Source organism: Pagrus major, chromosome 21 (assembly GCF_040436345.1).
Source record: "Pagrus major chromosome 21, Pma_NU_1.0".
Classification (NCBI taxonomy): Eukaryota; Metazoa; Chordata; class Actinopteri; order Spariformes; family Sparidae; genus Pagrus; species Pagrus major.
Window position 1 is genome coordinate 33,082,121 of NC_133235.1, and position 17,786 is coordinate 33,099,906.

General features: G+C 43.6%; 1 pseudogene; it reads right to left on the reverse strand.

The window, feature by feature from the left end:
- Positions 1-2,775: 2,775 nt before the first annotated feature.
- Positions 2,776-16,512, reverse strand: LOC141016697 (immunoglobulin lambda-1 light chain-like; annotated as a pseudogene).
- Positions 16,513-17,786: the final 1,274 nt, after the last annotated feature.

Genomic DNA, 17,786 nt, shown 5'->3' on the forward strand with positions numbered 1-17,786 from the left:
TGCAGCGGAGGTCCCTCAGGCTGCAGCTGCTGCTGGTCTGGATGGTCAGCAGGCTTCTTCTATTGCGTCGCAGCACTGCACCGTTGTCTGTCTTCACAATGTAAGACCGGGGCTCATTGCACTTGCTGATGACCTTAGCAGACATTTTCCACCCCTTTTCCCCATCCCGTTTCACTCTGACGGCCTGCCCAGACTGAAGTTCAGGAAGTGGCAGGGCAGAGTGACGGCGGTCATGGAAGAACCGGTAGGCTGATTTAGTCTGAGCATCCTTCTGCTGGATTTGATGTCTGTCCACAGGAGTAGCTTGTATCCTGTCTTCCAGCACAGGAAGTGTGGTCCTAATGCGTCTTCCAGCCATAAGTAAAGCTGGGCTCACAGTCAGCTTTTAGTTCAATTTTTACTGGGTCACACTTGAGCAGACCAATATCCCCAAACACATCACTTAACATTACAGTGTCCATGCCGTCGACTCTCATGACCAGTCCCATGCTTGTGGCAACACTCCGAGCGCAGGCTCACATTCGGTTGCTTTATTTGTTCGCCCTGGCGCTATTTGAATGGCTCTTTCAAGGGAGAGCTCCGTCTCGAGCTGTAACTTCTGTGATCCATCGTTATCAGATATGCCAATAACAATTCTGTCTCTGATTTGCTCATCTTTAGTCCGTTCAAACTCACAGTACTGTGCCAGTTCGTATAAACTCCTCACAAAAGCCTCAACTGACTCACCTGGCTTTTGCACTCTCTTGTGAAAACATGCTCTTTCATGGATCACATTCCTCTTGGGCACGAAATGGTCGGAGAATTTGGCTATCACTGTGTTGTAGTCCAACTCCGGTCTGCCTCTCTCCTCTTCGCCGTCGTGGTCCTCCTCCTCGCCGTCATCGTACACAAAGGAATCGTATATCGCCTCCGCCTCTCCCCCCATGGCGTAGAGAAGCGTGTTTACTTGAACTTCCCCGCTATCTCTGTCCAACTTCGACGCCACCCGAAAGCGGTCGAAGCGCCGGCGCCACATTGGCCATTCCACCGGGCGAGTGAAGTCAAAAGAGTCCGGAGGTCCGAGCTTCGCCATGCCTTACTTTGAGAGCGTGAAGTCAGCCGCTTCTGACACCATGTCATGTGTCGATATGCAAAACAGAAGGAACTGCACCGTCTTACTTTGAAGTAGCTGGTTTATTAACTAACATACTTTGCTACAGCTAACAGAGGTTGACCCGAACACATGTACACTCCCTGCTCCCGTGTACGCCTCTTGATGACGTCACCTGCCGCGACTACGGCAGCCTGTAGTTACTTATCACAACAGGTTGACCTCTCTCAGTTTGCTCGACTGTAACAAACAGGAAAACTGACTCATAAAATGCATCAGTAATAAGTGAGTGTAAATAATGACATCACAGCACAGCTTCTGTGTTTAAAGCCTTTATTTGACAGTTGTTTGTGCTGTGAAAATGCTGACAGGAACAGACTAAAGCTCCTGATTTAGTTCCTGAGTCTAGCTCCTGGAGCTCCTCACTTCTTGGACTATTTGATCAAAAAGCTCTTTGAGTTGCTGAACACGAACAAGAATGTGTTTGCATGAACGAGCTCCTCCAACCAGATAGTGTAACAGACACATCCTCACCAGACATGAACCACTGAGGCGTCAGATCAGGAAACACTCAGATGTGTTGTTTTGGAGGCCGCTGACAAAGAAGCCTTTTGTCAGTTTTCTATGAGGACTTGTTGGCTCTCATCAACACCAAGTGTGAACTGTAAAGTGAAGCTTTGATGGCTAAAATCACCATGAATAAAGTCCATGGACGTGAGCTCCAGGTGGGGGGTCACTGTTGGTCTCTGGGCTCAGTTCAACTTTGTGTGGGTGGAGGGCTCAGTGGAAAAAAGGCTTCCAGACAACAAGAGAAAAGACAAACCAGACCAGAGAGGGAGAGGAGTTGATGAGTGTGTACAGCAGCAGATGTGAATCTGTTCTCAGTGGTTATTAGGACTCATAAAAAACCGTTGAGAGCCAACCAGCACTTCCTTCCTGCAGCAGACGGGCTGTGTGGGTTTCTGCTCTGCAGCCTTCTCACCGTCAGCTGCACTTGTTCACATGAACAACACAATGTCAGTTACAACCACGGACTCCAGTTAAAGAATAATTCCAGGAACTTCAGTTTGATTTCAGCGCTCAGTACTCACTGTCTCAGCTTTCATCCGTCTTATTCACCTGGGAGACAAACAGCTCAAATCCTGAACTCAGGATGGCAAGGTGACAGTTTCCTGAGTTTCCTGAGGCTTTACTGAGTTTCTGCAATTTTTAAGAAACTCAATACAAAGACAATTTATTCATTTAAACTTTTGATGAAGCTGCTGTGTGATCATTTTATAGCAGCTGTAGCTTCAAAGCAGCTCGGTCTGCTGTTTGTTCATGTGTGTAAACAACAGTGTCATCAGCGTAGAGTTTTACATCCACACTGACACAATTATAAAAGGGGCTCAGCACTGAGCCTGGTGGCACAGCCTCACCTACTGACTTGTATATAATAGCTATATGTTTCTGTTTGCTTCTCTTTCTTTAGCTTTGCTGTCCTTGTTTAGCTGTATGCTTATATTCACATCTTCCTGTACATTTGTTCTTGCTGCTGTGTGAAAGTATATTGAGAGCTACTTACAACCAGAGTCAAATGACTTGTAGGTGTCAACATACATGGCCCATGAAGTTGATTCTGTTTCTGACTGTTGCTCTGAAGCCAAACTGAAATCCATAAAAACAAGGCTGTTTCTAAAACACACTGTGATTTTTCACTTTATTGAGAATGTTACACTGAAAGAATTCAACAAAGCTGCCACACTCTGCATAATGTATTAAAAAGAAAGACAAGAAGAGAAAAATACTAAAACAATCAAATATCTAGCACACAGCTAATGATTCAGCTTCATTTTCTATTATTATACAAGTCACAATTCAAAGTGGAAATAAACTAGAGGATGAAAATAACACTATACCACAGAATTTATACTCAGTCACTGCAAATTTATACGTGTATATATGTATTTATATATGTAGGATGACTGTATCTAACCTGTGCACAAAAAGACACATTTTACAACCAACCACAAAACATGAAAATTGACATTTGTGAATGCTGATCAAAGTGATCAATGAGATGAACTAATGAGATTTGATGGTGAGAAAAGGCGAGCAGAAAACAGTCAGTCAGCATGTGTGCAGTTGGTGGACGGTCCCTTGTTTCAGAGGATCATCAGCAGAGAGAGTCCACAGCAGTACACCAGACTCTTCACTATCAGCACTGTGTAGAGCACACAGAGCAGCTTCACCCTGCACTGAGACTGGAAGGACACTGACAGACAGACAGACACACAGACAGACAGGCAGACAGTGTTAATTTCATCAGAATATCATCACATTTTCATCAGTAGAACTTGGACTTTTCCAGACGGGACAACCATCTTTACATGAAGACAGGTTTCAGCTTCAATTTGAATGAAAGCTCAAAGGCCCTTATTAAATACAATAAGTCAGGGACCCAACAAGCTTTTTAGAGGCCCTGGACAGCATTTGACTTTCTGCTTTATCAAGATCTTACAGTCGGCTTGCTGCAGAGCTGGCAGGTCTGCTGGCTCTCTCTCTGGAGGACAGGAGGCTGCTGGAGCTGGAACCTCTGAAACAGAAGAGGAGGCCAAAAGAAATGTCAGTCCTCTGCTCCTCTGCTCTCTTTGACAGCGTCTCCACATGAAGCTGAATCACTGCTGAACACAGTCACCAAGCCTTCATTACCTTGTTCTCTTTGGGCCTCCACTGTGCCCCCCTCGTGCTGGACGGAGCAGCGGTATTTATACGTGTAGAGAGCGTCCCCGTCAACCAGCAAGATGGCGGCGGTGCGTCCCGACTCTCTGAGCTCCAGCTGCTCTCCCTCAGCAGGGAGCCACTCCTCCTCATTCTCCTTTCGTCTGTTCCAGGAGAACCGGACCAGAGGAGGAGACATGGCTGAGGCCACACACAGCAGGGAGCTCTTCCCCTCCAGGTGGGCTCTGGATGCTGCTGGGTACACGCTCACCACGGGCTTCACTACCTGGTCATCTGAAGTTTGACAGCAGCAACAAGCAGCACAGACACACATTGACACAGTCAACAGCAGCTTACAGCACTGCACTGCATTCAGTGTGATCCTGGAAACTACATGGACTCTGATCACTAAACTACTCATCAATACAGCACAAAGTCCAACACATAGACTGGATTCACCTGCACATCAAACACACTCATCATGTCATGTCATCATATGTTATATGGGGACAAACAACATCATGTGTTCAGCACTTCTTTCTTTCAATGTGCACATTCATCATTATTATGACTATTACTAATAATAATATAACATCATATTTTCATACAATGGAAAATCTTCATGTGTATCATGATAAAAGACATATTATAATAAAGGACATATTCACCCTCAAGTTTAGTACGCGCTGCTATTTTAATGTTTATCCACCACATATTATAAATATTTTTTAAAAAATGCATCTTGAATTTCATGTTTTTCATAAATATTTGCACTTAATACACAATTACAAATACATGTTTTCATATGACTTATTTGAAAAAAGATGTAATTTAATATAAAAGAAGGTAAAACTTTGTTCGTTTAATGATATAAAATATGATATAATTATGAAAATGTTCTTTTGCAAAATACAAAAGCTTCTTTAATTATTATGTTAATATATATTTTACAATAAAATATATATTGACCTTCACATGAAATACTTTTAAAAGTAATTACAACATGTCTAACATATGACAGATTTACCACCGCGTACTTTAGTCCAGCCGCTAAAGAAAAACAAGTCAGTACATCAATAATATTATAATGTTTTTTCAGTATTTTTACATTTATACACAATTACAATGATATGTTCAGATATGTCAAATATGAATAACAACTGCTTTGTAATATAATATGAAAAAAGGTAAGAATTTATTGATCCTTTAAAGGAACTTCACATGTGCTTAAATTAAATGTGACAATATAATATAATATAATATAATATAATATAATATAATATAATATAATATAACATAATATGTCTTATTGAAAACAGCATGTCGTACACAATATTTACCATCAAGCCCTGCAAATACATTTACTTTTAAATATTTGAAATTAGGTTTGGAATTATTCTTTTTTTTTGTTTAAATTATACATGAAATTATTAATTAATATATTTATTATTATCTATCAATTATTTAAAAGTCAATCACCATAAAAATACATATTTGCATGTGCCATTGTTTATCATACTATATGATTTTTTTAAATATATATTTATATTATATTTATTGTAATATCATATTCAGTATGTGTTTGTCTTCATGTATAAATATATCTCACACTAAAAGACATATGTACCATCATATAAAATACAATTGTCATGAGGTCTGTTTGACCATTTAATAAAGACTTATTAATTATCCTATACAACATATTTAAAGTTATGTGTTTTTCAGATACATTTCCTGACATATATTAAATGATGTTTAATATCATATATGATGTTGTTTTATAAAAACAAGAGATGGTGCTGAATTACTGAGAGGATCAAATACTGTATATTTGTAACATTGTCAATATCAAACTTTTTCTATAGGAATCAGTTTGATCTCCTGCAGAAATAAAGAAGAACTTCAGTTGTGCAGTGAGATTTAAACATCTTTTCAGGAGTTATGAACCTTTTTATGTAACAATAGCTGCATGGCTGCAAGAATTCTCTACTAATTATGAACAAACTAACATGTAAAGCCTGAAGCAGCAGAAACTCATTAAAAACACATTTTCAACTTGTTCAGTAAAACAACTGAAGGAAAATGAAGCTTTATTCTTACCTGATACAAACAGTTTAGTTCCAGAGCCAAAGATGTAAACTCTGTTTCCTCCCACAGTGAGACAGAGTAATACAAAAACCTGTGCGCTGTTGAACGTGTCAGCTGAGGTGAACGAGTCCAAACGATGAAGCAGGATCATATTTCAGCTCCATGATGTGTTTCTCTAATGTTCATATCAACATGACTGTCTCTTCTTTTATTGTCTTTTTAGACACACTAGCAGTGTTGCTCTATGGATGCTGATGTCTGTCGCTCCACTACTTTAGTCCACATGGATTGGACCTGGACCAAAGGATGGATGGATGGACTGACATGACATTTTCTACAGACATTCTTGGTCCTCAGAGGATGAACTTCATTCATTGACTTTGGTGATTCTGACTTTTTATCTAGCTCCACCAGCAGGTCCACCAGTTCCTGGTCCTCAGTTTGTGGCCCAGTCGACACCTGTTCCCGCTTCCTTGTCGGCGGGTCAGCAGACTCGCTCCAGAGCCGGACCAGCGGTGTTTCCTGATGCCCGTCCAGACCTCCAGCTGCCGGCCTCCTGTTCTGCCTTGCAGCAGTCCTCTGTTCCTGTTCTGCAGCAACCTGTCTGAGCTGAGCTGCAGCTGTCTCCAGTTCCTGTGCTGAATCAGTCTCCTGTGGCTGTGGTTCTGTAACCTCTTGTTTTCCTGACTCTGACAGCTCCACCAGCTCCAGTGACAGCTCCTGCCAAATCTCTCAGGGGGGCAACTGTTGTGATGATGTCTAAGGTGACTTAGGTAAATGAAGGCAGCTGATATTGTCATGTTGCAGTGACCTATTTGTACAGTTTGGATGAACATTACACAGTGATCATCAACAGATGGGTCACATTCATGAGTTCACCCTCAAGACACCTTTAGATGTAAAGGTAACTACATCTTAGAGCCAAATAAAGGACAGTGGCACTGGGCCTGATAATGTGCAATTAATAAAACTATTTACAGTTCAACTGTTGAGGAGATATAAATGCAGTGTTGGGAATGTTCAATTTAAATTCAATTGACTCACTTTACTTGCTTAAGTGCCCATGCGCCACGGCGTATGCAGCCTGTTCCAGTCCCTCCTGCTCACGTCCTCTCTAACCTTACTTGTGTGGAGAGATTTTGTTGTTTCGTTTGTGGTGGAATCGCTCCTGTTACTCTGCCACTCGACCGTCGCTCAGCAACACCGCACCGTTTACTCCGGGGATCAGCTGATAGAGCTGAAGCCGCCGGCTTGGCTACGGTGATGGAGGATATCCCTGCTGAAGTTTGGAGGAAAACACACGGGGATGCAGAGGGAAAGGATCGCTATGGCGGAGTGCTCTCATTATAATCTCGGGTGACTTTAACCGTGTCTCCATTAAAAAAACACTCACGAAATTCACCCAGTATGTGACCTGTAAAACCAGAGAGGAGAAGACCCTGGACCTGCTGTATGCTAATGTAAAGGACGCACACACCTCCACGTCTCTTCCCCCGCTGGGAAGATCAGATCACAACTTGGTGCTTCTCACCCCCTGCTATGTGCCTCTAGTGAAGAGGCTTCCTGTGACCACAAAGACAGTGAGGACATGGTCAGAGGACTGCTATGAGGCACTGCAGGGCTGTTTTGAGGCTGACAGGAATGTACTTACTGAGTGCATTACTGAGTGCATTACGGACTACATCAATTTCAGTGTGGACGGCATTGTCCCAGCAAGGACTGTGCGTTGTTACCCAAACAACAAGCCTTGGGTAACAAAAGACATCAAAGCTATACTCAACCAGAAGAAGAGGGCTTTCAGAGGTGGCAACAGGGAGGAGCCGAGGGACATTCAGAGGACCCTGAATGCCAAGATCAAAGAGGCTAAGGTCAGCTACAGAAGGAAGCTGGAGAGGAAACTCCAGCAGAATAACATGAGGGAGGTCTGGAGTGGTATGAGGACCATCACTGGCTTCAGACCAACTAGCAGTGGAGCTGGTGGTAGTGTGGCTAGGGCCAATGAGAAATCTGCTCTTCAATAGGTTTGATACTGCAGCCCCGGCCCCTGCTGGCTCTCCTGTTGACTGTCTCCAGCCACCACCGCTTCTGACCTCCCCTCCTCCTCCTGATAGCACCCCATCCAACTTTATGAGCCCCTCACACCCATCACCCACTCCTCACACCTCCTTTGGCTCCCATGCTACCTGCTCTCCTCTCACTATGGACTCCAACTCCCCCCGTCCTCGACCTGCACTGTTTACACTGTCAGCCCACGGGTTCTCAGAGCCTGCGCCGAACAGCTCTGTGGAGTGCTTCATCATGTCTTCAACATGAGCCTGAGCCTCCAGAGGGTCCTTGTGATATGGAAGACGTCCTGCCTCATTCCAGTGCCAAAGACGCCGCAGCCCAATGGTTTCTCGGACTACCGACCGGTGGCACTGACGTCACATATCACGAAGACCCTGGAGAGACTCGTCCTGGAGCAGCTCAGGCCTATGGTCAGGCCACACCTGGACCTCCTCCAGTTCGTCTACCAGCCCCGGATTGGAGTTGAGGATGCCATCATCTACCTGCTGAACTGTGTCTACACCCACCTGGACAAGCCGGGGAGCACTGTGAGGGTCACGTTCTTTGACTTCTCCAGTGCTTTCAATACCATCAGGCCTGCTCTACTGGGTGACAAGCTGACGGTGATGCTGGTGGATCCCCCCCATGTGTCCTGAATTGTGGATTACCTCACTGGCCGACCACAGTATGTGCGCTTGCGGCACTGTGTGTCAGATGCAGTAGTCAGCAACACCGGGGCCCCACAAGGGACTGTCCTCTCTCCTTTCCTCTTCACCCTTTACACCACGGACTTCAGCTACCAGACTGAGTCTTGCCATCTTCAGAAGTTTTCTGATGATTCTGCTGTCGTTGGATGTATCAGCAAGAGTGAGGAGGCTGAATACAGGGCTGTGGTGGACAACTTTGTCACATGGTGTGAGATGAACCACCTGCAGCTCAATACAACAAAGACCAAAGAGCTGGTGGTGGATCTGAGGAGAACCAGGACACCAGTGACCCCAGTGTCCATCCTGGGGCAGAACGTGGACATCGTTGAACACTGCAAATATCTGGAGGTGTTCATCGACAGTAAACTGGACTGGACTAAGAACACTGAAGTCCTTTACAAGAAGGGACAGAGCCGCCTCTATTTTCTGAGGAGGCTCCGCTCCTTTAACATCTGCCGAACTATGCTGAGGATGTTTTATGAGTCTGTGGTGGCCAGTGCTTTTCTGTTTGCTGTTGTGTGCTGGGCAGAGGTGTCTGGTAACGAAGTATTTGTACTTCGTTACCTTACTTAAGTAGAAATTTTGGGTATCTATACTTTACTGGAGTAATTATTTTTCAGCCAACTCTTTACTTCTACTCCTTACATTTTCAAGCAATTATCTGTACTTTCTACTCCTTACATTTTAAAAATAGCCTAGTTACTTGTGAAATTTCGCTGCACCTCTGATGCGCCTCCGGAGAGGCACAGTATTGGCGAACCAAACCAGTGTGAACGGATAAGCCGGCGGCGCGGAGCGGGGGCGTGTCGGTCTGGTGTTCACTGTCTGATAACTGTACAGATCCTTCACTCAACAAAATATAGATAAATGTCCCACAAAGCAACGTTACATGACCATACAACAGTAACGTAGTAACTGGTTGTGTCTTTGGCAACTTATATGAGGAAAAAAATACCGCAGTTATTCATGGAGAAGTATCTGTCCGACTGACTCTTCGTCACATTTCTGCCTGAAAAACAGCGTCCGCGGCAAAAAACTTTAACTCGCCAACTGTTTGTTGCGGTGAAGACTTCAGTGAACTTTTCCCCATAAACAGCCTCCCTCCCCGCAAGTGATAGAGTCAGACAGCATCCCGTTTACTGATGGCGATTATGTAATTAAGAGAAAAACGTAACTTTGTGGGATCCCAATCACAGCACATTATAACAGCATCCATATGATTGTAAACAGTCAGCGGACACATGTTTAGATTAACAGGAGGACACCGGGGAAAACACGTTGAAAAAAACACACGTACCGTCACGCCTCTTTTGGAGCCGCGGCGCCGACTTTCTGTGTGAATTACACTCTTTTACACTCTTTTTTGTATGTACTTTAAAAAAACTGTTTTCTAATGTAACATTAACTTGATATTGACATTAAAAAATGTTTTAATACATAATCCATGTCTTATTATAAATTAGGTTGTTATGGTATTAATCTGAAAGGTAAAACCATGGAATTTTACTCAATGGCCTTTGTGCCCTGTCATGTGGCCTTGGTGCCCCTAAAATGACGAAATTCCAACCCTGTCCGACACCCTATTGATTTGTACGCGATCCATCGCCCCATAACATTATAGTCATTATGGCCTTTAGAAAAATGTTTTTTTGGGGAGGTGGGGTAGTGCACTACAGGCCCCTGTGGCGCGGCCTAAGCTTTTGTCCTTAATGGCATTTTTTCCCCTTACATTACTTTTACTTTTATACTTTAAGTAGTTTTGAAACCAGTACTTTTACACTTTTACTTGAGTAAAAAGCTTGAGTTGATACTTCAACTTCTACAGAAGTATTTTTGAACCCTAGTATCTATACTTCTACCTGAGTAATGGATGTGAATACTTTTGACATCTCTGGTGCTGGGGCAGCAGACTGAGAGTAGCAGATGCCAACAGACTCAACAAACTGATCAGGAAAGCCAGTGGCGTTGTGGGTGTAGAGCTGGACACTTTGACAGCAGTGTCAGACAGGAGGATGCTGTCGAAGTTGTGGGCGATACTGCAGTATGGCTCTCACCCTCTCCACAACGCTCTGGTCAAACAGAGGAGAACCCTCAGCGAGAGACTAATTGCTCCCAAATGCATCACTGAGCACCACAGGAAGTCATTCCTACCTGTGGCCATTAAACTTTACAACTCCTCCCTCTGATGATCGGACTTAAATGGCTATATATATTTATATATGTAAATATATGTGTATCTATGTATATTTTCCATACCATATATATAATGCACTGTATATCTGTAAATACTTGTAGTGGTCATTGAACACTTGAGATTGTCTACTTTACTATTTTATTTATATCTTTATCTTAATCTCTTCCATTCATGCTATATTTCTATTTCTACTTTACATGGAGCATCTGGAACAAAAACAATTTCCCCTGGATTAATAAAGTATTCTGATTCTTATTCTGATTCTGATAATTGAATATTTCCATTTGATGCTATTTTATGCTTCTACCCAGAGGCAAATATTTGACTTTTTACTCCACTACATTTGTCTGACAGCTTTAGTTACTTTGAACTTTTCAGATTACAGTTTTTCATCACCTTCCTGTCCAGTGAAAACCATGAATCTCCAGATGTGTTGATGTTGAACGTTTGTGATGAACTGAAGGATGAAGTGTTCCTTTATGTGTTGACAACAGTCTCCTCCTTCTTCAGCTCAATAAACTCTTAGAGAATATGATGCATTGCTGTAGATTAAACCAGCCAACAGTGCATCAAGTAGTTAAAATGAGCTCAACCTGCAGTAAAATGGCACATACACATTAATGCAGCTGCAATATTAATCCAAAAACATCAGATATAAGAGGAAAACACTGACCATGTTACTGCAAAGATTCATGGTGATACGACTTCCCTCCCTCAGTAGATACTTCTTGACGGTTAAACTTGCTCTGGGTGTTTCTAATTGTTTAATTGCCAGTTCATCCTGATAACTATGACGACTGAGCCGTATTTCTCTCAACAACACGATGGATTTCCTCCTCTGAGTTGTGGTAACGTTAGCCATGTTGACTTGACCGTGGTGTCAGAATAATCAGAGACATGAGCCTCCGACCGTAGAGCAATATTTTAGCGGAAACCTCTGTCAACGTGTTGCTGAAACCATCTCAGCAATAAACTTAATCACATCTTCTATGTAGTGGCCATGTTGTTTCCACAATAAGAGCTGATGAAGCAAATGAAATCAACAAAGTCAGAAGAAAAACATTCCAGGTTGGAAAGAGGAGCATCCAAGAAAACGTGTTGAAGCCTCCAGGAAGCCATAGAGGTGCATTGCTGAGCCTAAAAGCTTCAGAATGGAAGTTGATCAGAGCGTCTGGACGATTTTCAACCAGACTGAAATCTCCCTAAAGGGACAGACATGGCTGCTGCTGCAACTGGTTTGATAAGGTGTTCAGAAACAGGACACACTGTTGTAAAAGCTGGTAGAGTTTAATCATTCATGAAGAAAATTATAATACTGAAGATGATGATAATAATAAATTACATTTATTATTTTCTTTTTTTGTGGCTCAAGGAGGGCGACGCCCTCTCGCCCTCTATTGGCCGGCCGCCCCTGTAGAGATCCCTCCTTTACCACCGGTCCCACCAGTCCTCTAGAGCTGCTCCACCAGCACCACGGGCCTTCAGGGTCGTCCTGCAGAGCGGCTCCACCAGTCTGGTTGTTTCCCAGCCCAGCCTCCAGTGTGGCTCCATCTGTGTGGCCAGCGTCCAGGCCTTCACCCTCCAGACCTGCTGTGTCCATTGTCCTGAGGTCTACAGCTCCACAGGTCTCTTTCCCCTCCTCACCAGCCTCCAGACGATCTGCCTGAGACCTCGACTCTTCTGCCTTGTTTTGTTCCTCGTAAAGTTAATTTGTGTTGATTGTAACTTTCTGTGTGTCCCGTGTCTGCATCTGGCTCCTCTACTCTCCACTAAGAACATCAGTGTGACAGAAACTTGAATTCAGAAGGTGTACAGTTGTGTTTTTCTGTTTGTGAGGAGAAAAGGTGTCAAAATATTTTCTATCTGGACATTTTGTGAGTTTATGTTGTTGACTTATCAGGCTGAGGAGCAAACCTGCCTTCACATACATGTCAACATGTCCCAGCTGAAATGATATGAGAGCTAGCTGGTTAGCATGCTAGCGTTCAATTTACATTCACAGAAATCTTTATTTAAAAAATATTTGAATTGTTTTCAGAGTTTTTGTTTTTGTTTGTACTTGAATGTATTTTCCATTGAAAGCTGACTTTGCACTACCCTGTCAGGTTCTGGAGCCAGGAGCCACTGTGGTGTTCAGCAGCACAGACAAGAGTTTTTATTGTGAGCCAATAAAGTTCTATCAGGTCAGAACCACAATCCAGAACCTGCTTTGATAGCACACATCAGAAACACAGCGCAGAGTCCCAGGGGGTGTAGAGGGAGGCAGTGGGTGCAGAAGGAGTGGGTTACAAAATCATTGTAATGTGCCTGTGATTTGTAACAGAGTGAATGGTGTCTCTGTCTCAGCCACTCCGCCCTCCTGTCACTTGTCTCTGCATTATGTAACTGTGGTGAGCGGGGAGCATCACAGTGTGTAACTCTTTACAGCAGCACATCACACACAGCACCATATCAGTGACTTTAGTCCAACTGGATCATATTTTATGGAGAAATGTTTTGTGGTTTTCCCTCTGATGTCCTCCGGCTGCTCTGCCTCCACCTGATGCTAACGTTAGCTACGACTTAGCTCTGCTAGCTGACTCTGCTCGGAGCACCGCCGGGGAGTGTTGGTGTTTACACTGCTGTCACAGCAGCTTCAGACCGCCAGGAGGAGGAGGGCTTTAGGTCCGGGGCCGGAACGGGCAACAGAACCGGGCTCAGCAGCCTCCATGGACATCATGACAAAGGTGAAGAGACAGAAGAGGACGCTGACAGGAAATTAAGAGCAGAGACAGAGACAGTGACCGAGCGAGAGACAAAAGACAGAAGACAGAGTCTCAGACTGGCTTTTAGTGGTCAGAGACAGCTTCACTAAATAAAAGTCTGCAGACAGACGCAGAGCTGTGTTGTGTGAAGCACTTGTTCAAACTTTGAGTGTTTTGTTTGTAGTTAAAACGTAACGTTTCATTACATCTGACAAATTGTTACAGAAACCTGGAATTTGTATTCACACAGTTGTGTTGGCAAATCGCACAAAATACACATCTCTACATATTGTTGCTATAACGCAGGTTACAGATGATGATCTTCTGGACCTTTGCTTGAAGAAGTTTTCTCTGACTCTCTCTGGACCATTTTTCCTCTGAATCCTGCCATTCTGTCAGTTTGACAGGATTCTGAATGCTCTCTGTTCAAACTCGGGTCGCTCAGTTATTCTAGAAGCATCTTTGTTATATTGATAGAAAATCTGTGAACATCCCGACAGCAATCAATAAATCAAACGCTCTGACAAATAACAGAACATAAATCCAGTATCTGTGGCTGCTGCAGGCTCTAATAAGCCCGTCCAATGGTTCTATTTGACCCGTATGAAATGATTGGACAGGCTACCTGTCTGTCTACATACGTACCTGTCTGTCTGCTCGCACTCTGACCTTTGCACTCTGCATCACTGCGTATGACCGGAGTCTTCCACAGGGCGAGGTGATGTTTGCTATAGCTGTTAGCGAGCTAGTGGCACAAGAATGGCAGAGAAAGTGCAGCCAAAGTTCCCAATGCTAACATGCTAGCTGGACAGCGGTGAGTACTAACAACAGCCATGTTTGTTGTTCACGTTCATGATGATAATGTCAGCTGGTCTCTTCTGTGAGTGAGACATGAGGTGGTTGGGTATGGTTAGCGATGACGATGTGCTGCTTTCACTGTCCACAGCCTCTGAGCCTGCTCTTCAGCAGCTTGATAACTCAGGAACACAAAGCACACAGCCCCTGAGCCACAGAGCGATGAGCAGCAGCGGCAGTGACAGACTGTCGTTCAGCCGCTAAACAAGTAGCACAAAGCACACGCACAGACCCCCTGAGCCAATAACAGAGCTGCTGCGGCAGCAACGCACTCCTGTAGCAGCTAACGTTAGCATAAAGCACACACCTGAGAAAGTGTGGCTCTGACCGACCCCAACTTTAATACATATTGTTCAAACTACCATTGACTTGTACATTTCTGTCCGTCTGGCCTCTCCGGACACAAAGAGTACAGAAGTGGATTGAGTCTCTGTGTCAATCTGTCAAACGAGGCGATGCTGATCAAATCTAAACACAGATTCTGTTCCTGCATCGACTGTTTCTCACCTCAAATGTTTTCACAAACACATTTTAGTACCAGATCCTTTGTTACCAGCCTGACACCATTTTGTTTCCTGTTTCAGAACGGACGAGCCAAAACCAAGCCCCGCCCACCTCACAGTGATTTTATTGGTCCAGTGCAGCCCAGTGCATTCTGGGAGTTGTAGGTTTTCTACCTCTTCAACAAGAGCAGTGAAACACTTCTTAAACATGTGACCTTTGTGGCCATGTTTGTTTGTTTGTTTGTTTGTTTGTTTGTTGTCGGCCCTTGATGACACAAAGTCATTTCAGCCTCTGTTCATATAAAATCTTGACTTGTGCAGCTTTAAATGTTACAAAGTGTTTCATTCTTTAAAGTTTTCAGTCAGTTGATTCAAAATCAAGTCATTAACTTTCCAGATGCTGAAGTGTCGGTCTGGAGACACTTTTGTCCTGATGGTGGCGCTAGAGGAAAGGTCAGGAGGTCACCATAAATGTTAGGGTTCATCCTCTGGGAAGCAGAAACATCCACAGGACACTGATGGAAATGTGTCCAACAAGACGAGCGTCCTAATAAGCCGCTGCTAGAAGGACAAAGTCCTGAGCTGACGTGTGTCCAAGATTTGTCTTTTAAAATGTAATAAAGTGAAATGATGTGGTGAAATCTGCTGAAAGGTGTTAAACAACAAGTGCTGCTGGAAGTGTTTTCATTCAGAGACATTAGTGTTGTGAGGGACGGATGGACTTTATTCAGCAGCAGGACGTTGGGCTGTAAACATTTGATTATGTTTGAGATCATTTTATTGAAATATTCTGAAGTATGTTTGTTGTTTTACTGATTCATCTGGATTATGTTTGAGTTTGTCATTGAATTATTTTCCTCTTTATTTTATCATTGTGTTTGTGTTTGTGTCCTTTTTCCTCACTGTGTGAAACAACAATAAACCTGCTGGAATATCTGATCAAAATATAAATAAATATAATATGAAATAAATCCCTCAGTTCAGTGTGTTTGTGACTGTGGCTGAGATGGAGGTGAAATATGTGAACCTGAGCTGTGGCTTACTGCTCTCTTCCTGTCACAAACACTGTTTGACATCTGTTCATCTGTTGGTTTTTGTTCAGGCTGCTCGGATCATTTCTCACTGTGGGCGACCAAACAGTAGCAGTAGTAGGTGGCTGAATGAAGGAGTTTAACTTTCTGGATCTTCAACTCACAGCCGTTCTGATTATTCACAGCTGAGAAATCATTTTTCTGAGGATGATCGTACCTGTGCTCTATGTTACAATCACTCAACTTAATAAGTAGAATCACTGTGAATGTTTCTGTGTCTTTCTTCTCGTACCACCATACATATGGCAGGTTAGAGTCACACTGGTCAGTTCCTCGACAGCTGAAGGAGACGTCTCCATCAACTCTCCTGGTCAATGTTAAATCGTCCTGAATCAGCTGTGCTGCCATGGCAACCAGCGCTGTAGAGAAGCAGACACATAGATGAAGGTCAGTGTGACAGTGTTTGTTCCAGGTGGACTTTGTTGGCTCCTGATTGGCTGGAAACACTCACCTGAACACAGACAGCACAGAGCAGCAGCTGGGAGGAAAAGCATTTTGTGCAGTGGTGTTTCCTCTGGTGAACCTGGGGAGAAGTGGCGCTCTGACGCAGCTGAGGCCAAACGAGGACGAGCTGCGAGATCAGACGAGGGCCACGTGGTTTCTAACAGGTCCTCAGAGCTCCCATCAGCCCCTGCGGCGCACAGATAAGGCCGCCGCTGCCGATCGACGGCTCGGCTGAAGCTGCTGTGTGATAGAAATAGAAACAAACATTGATGTGAGCACAAACACATTCAGGTTGGTGGTGAATTTAGTAGCACAGACTGTTATCTGTTGTTGAACAGCTGTGATGAAAAGACTAAAGTACAAATCCACAAAACTCCTCCACTGTGATTTGAAGCCTTAAACGTCCCCTTACATTTCTGTCATTTCACTCAATCATTTCATTTCTATGACACATCAAACCTTTTCCACACAGTGTCACATCTTTATTGTGTCTCCTGTTGTTCAGTCTCTTCATTAAAGCTACATGATGTTTCACTGAGTGAAAGATTCAAAGCCAAGACTCCATCAAATGGAACATTTCAACATGTCTGCTGCATCATTTTACACACATTTCCCCAAAATCCAGCCTGACACATTTGGTATTTGTGTAAACTTTGGGATCTCCAGCAGAACGTCAGATAAAGTTCAGAGGGTTAGTTTGTAAAGACGAAGTCCAGCTGTGCTCCTCATATGTGAAGCAGTGGTTCTGGTGCTGTTCCCTGGAAGGAGCACCAGAACCACTGGAAGGAGTTGATCACATGCTGGATTTCTGTGTTTGCTGCTGGTGCTGACATTAAACATCACAGAGAAACACCACCACCCTGTGGTCGCTCACAGGAAGTGCAGGGACATCCACGTGATGCTGATGACGGTCGCCATGACGACACGATGACGCTCCGACCTCTTATTTTACTGACGACAAACCCACAGTGACATCTAGTGGATAAAAAACACACAGCAGTAAATGAGGAGTATTACTGACATTATTGTTGTTCCTATTATACGCTGGTAAACACATTTGACCTGATAAACAATAAAGAAAAACATTTATTTCAGTATAAAATATATTTATTGTCTCACAAAGTAAATTCACATTTTCATATTTGTGTGTGTGTCAAACCATTCTTCATTCAAACTGAATATTTGATCTAAATATCATGAAGGTGAGTGTCATTAAGTGTTCAAGTGTCTCTATATCTGAGAGGTACCCTGACCTCCCGACCTCTGGATGTCACCTGAACAGCCCTGTGTGGGGATGACTGGGGTGGTGAACACACCACAGGTG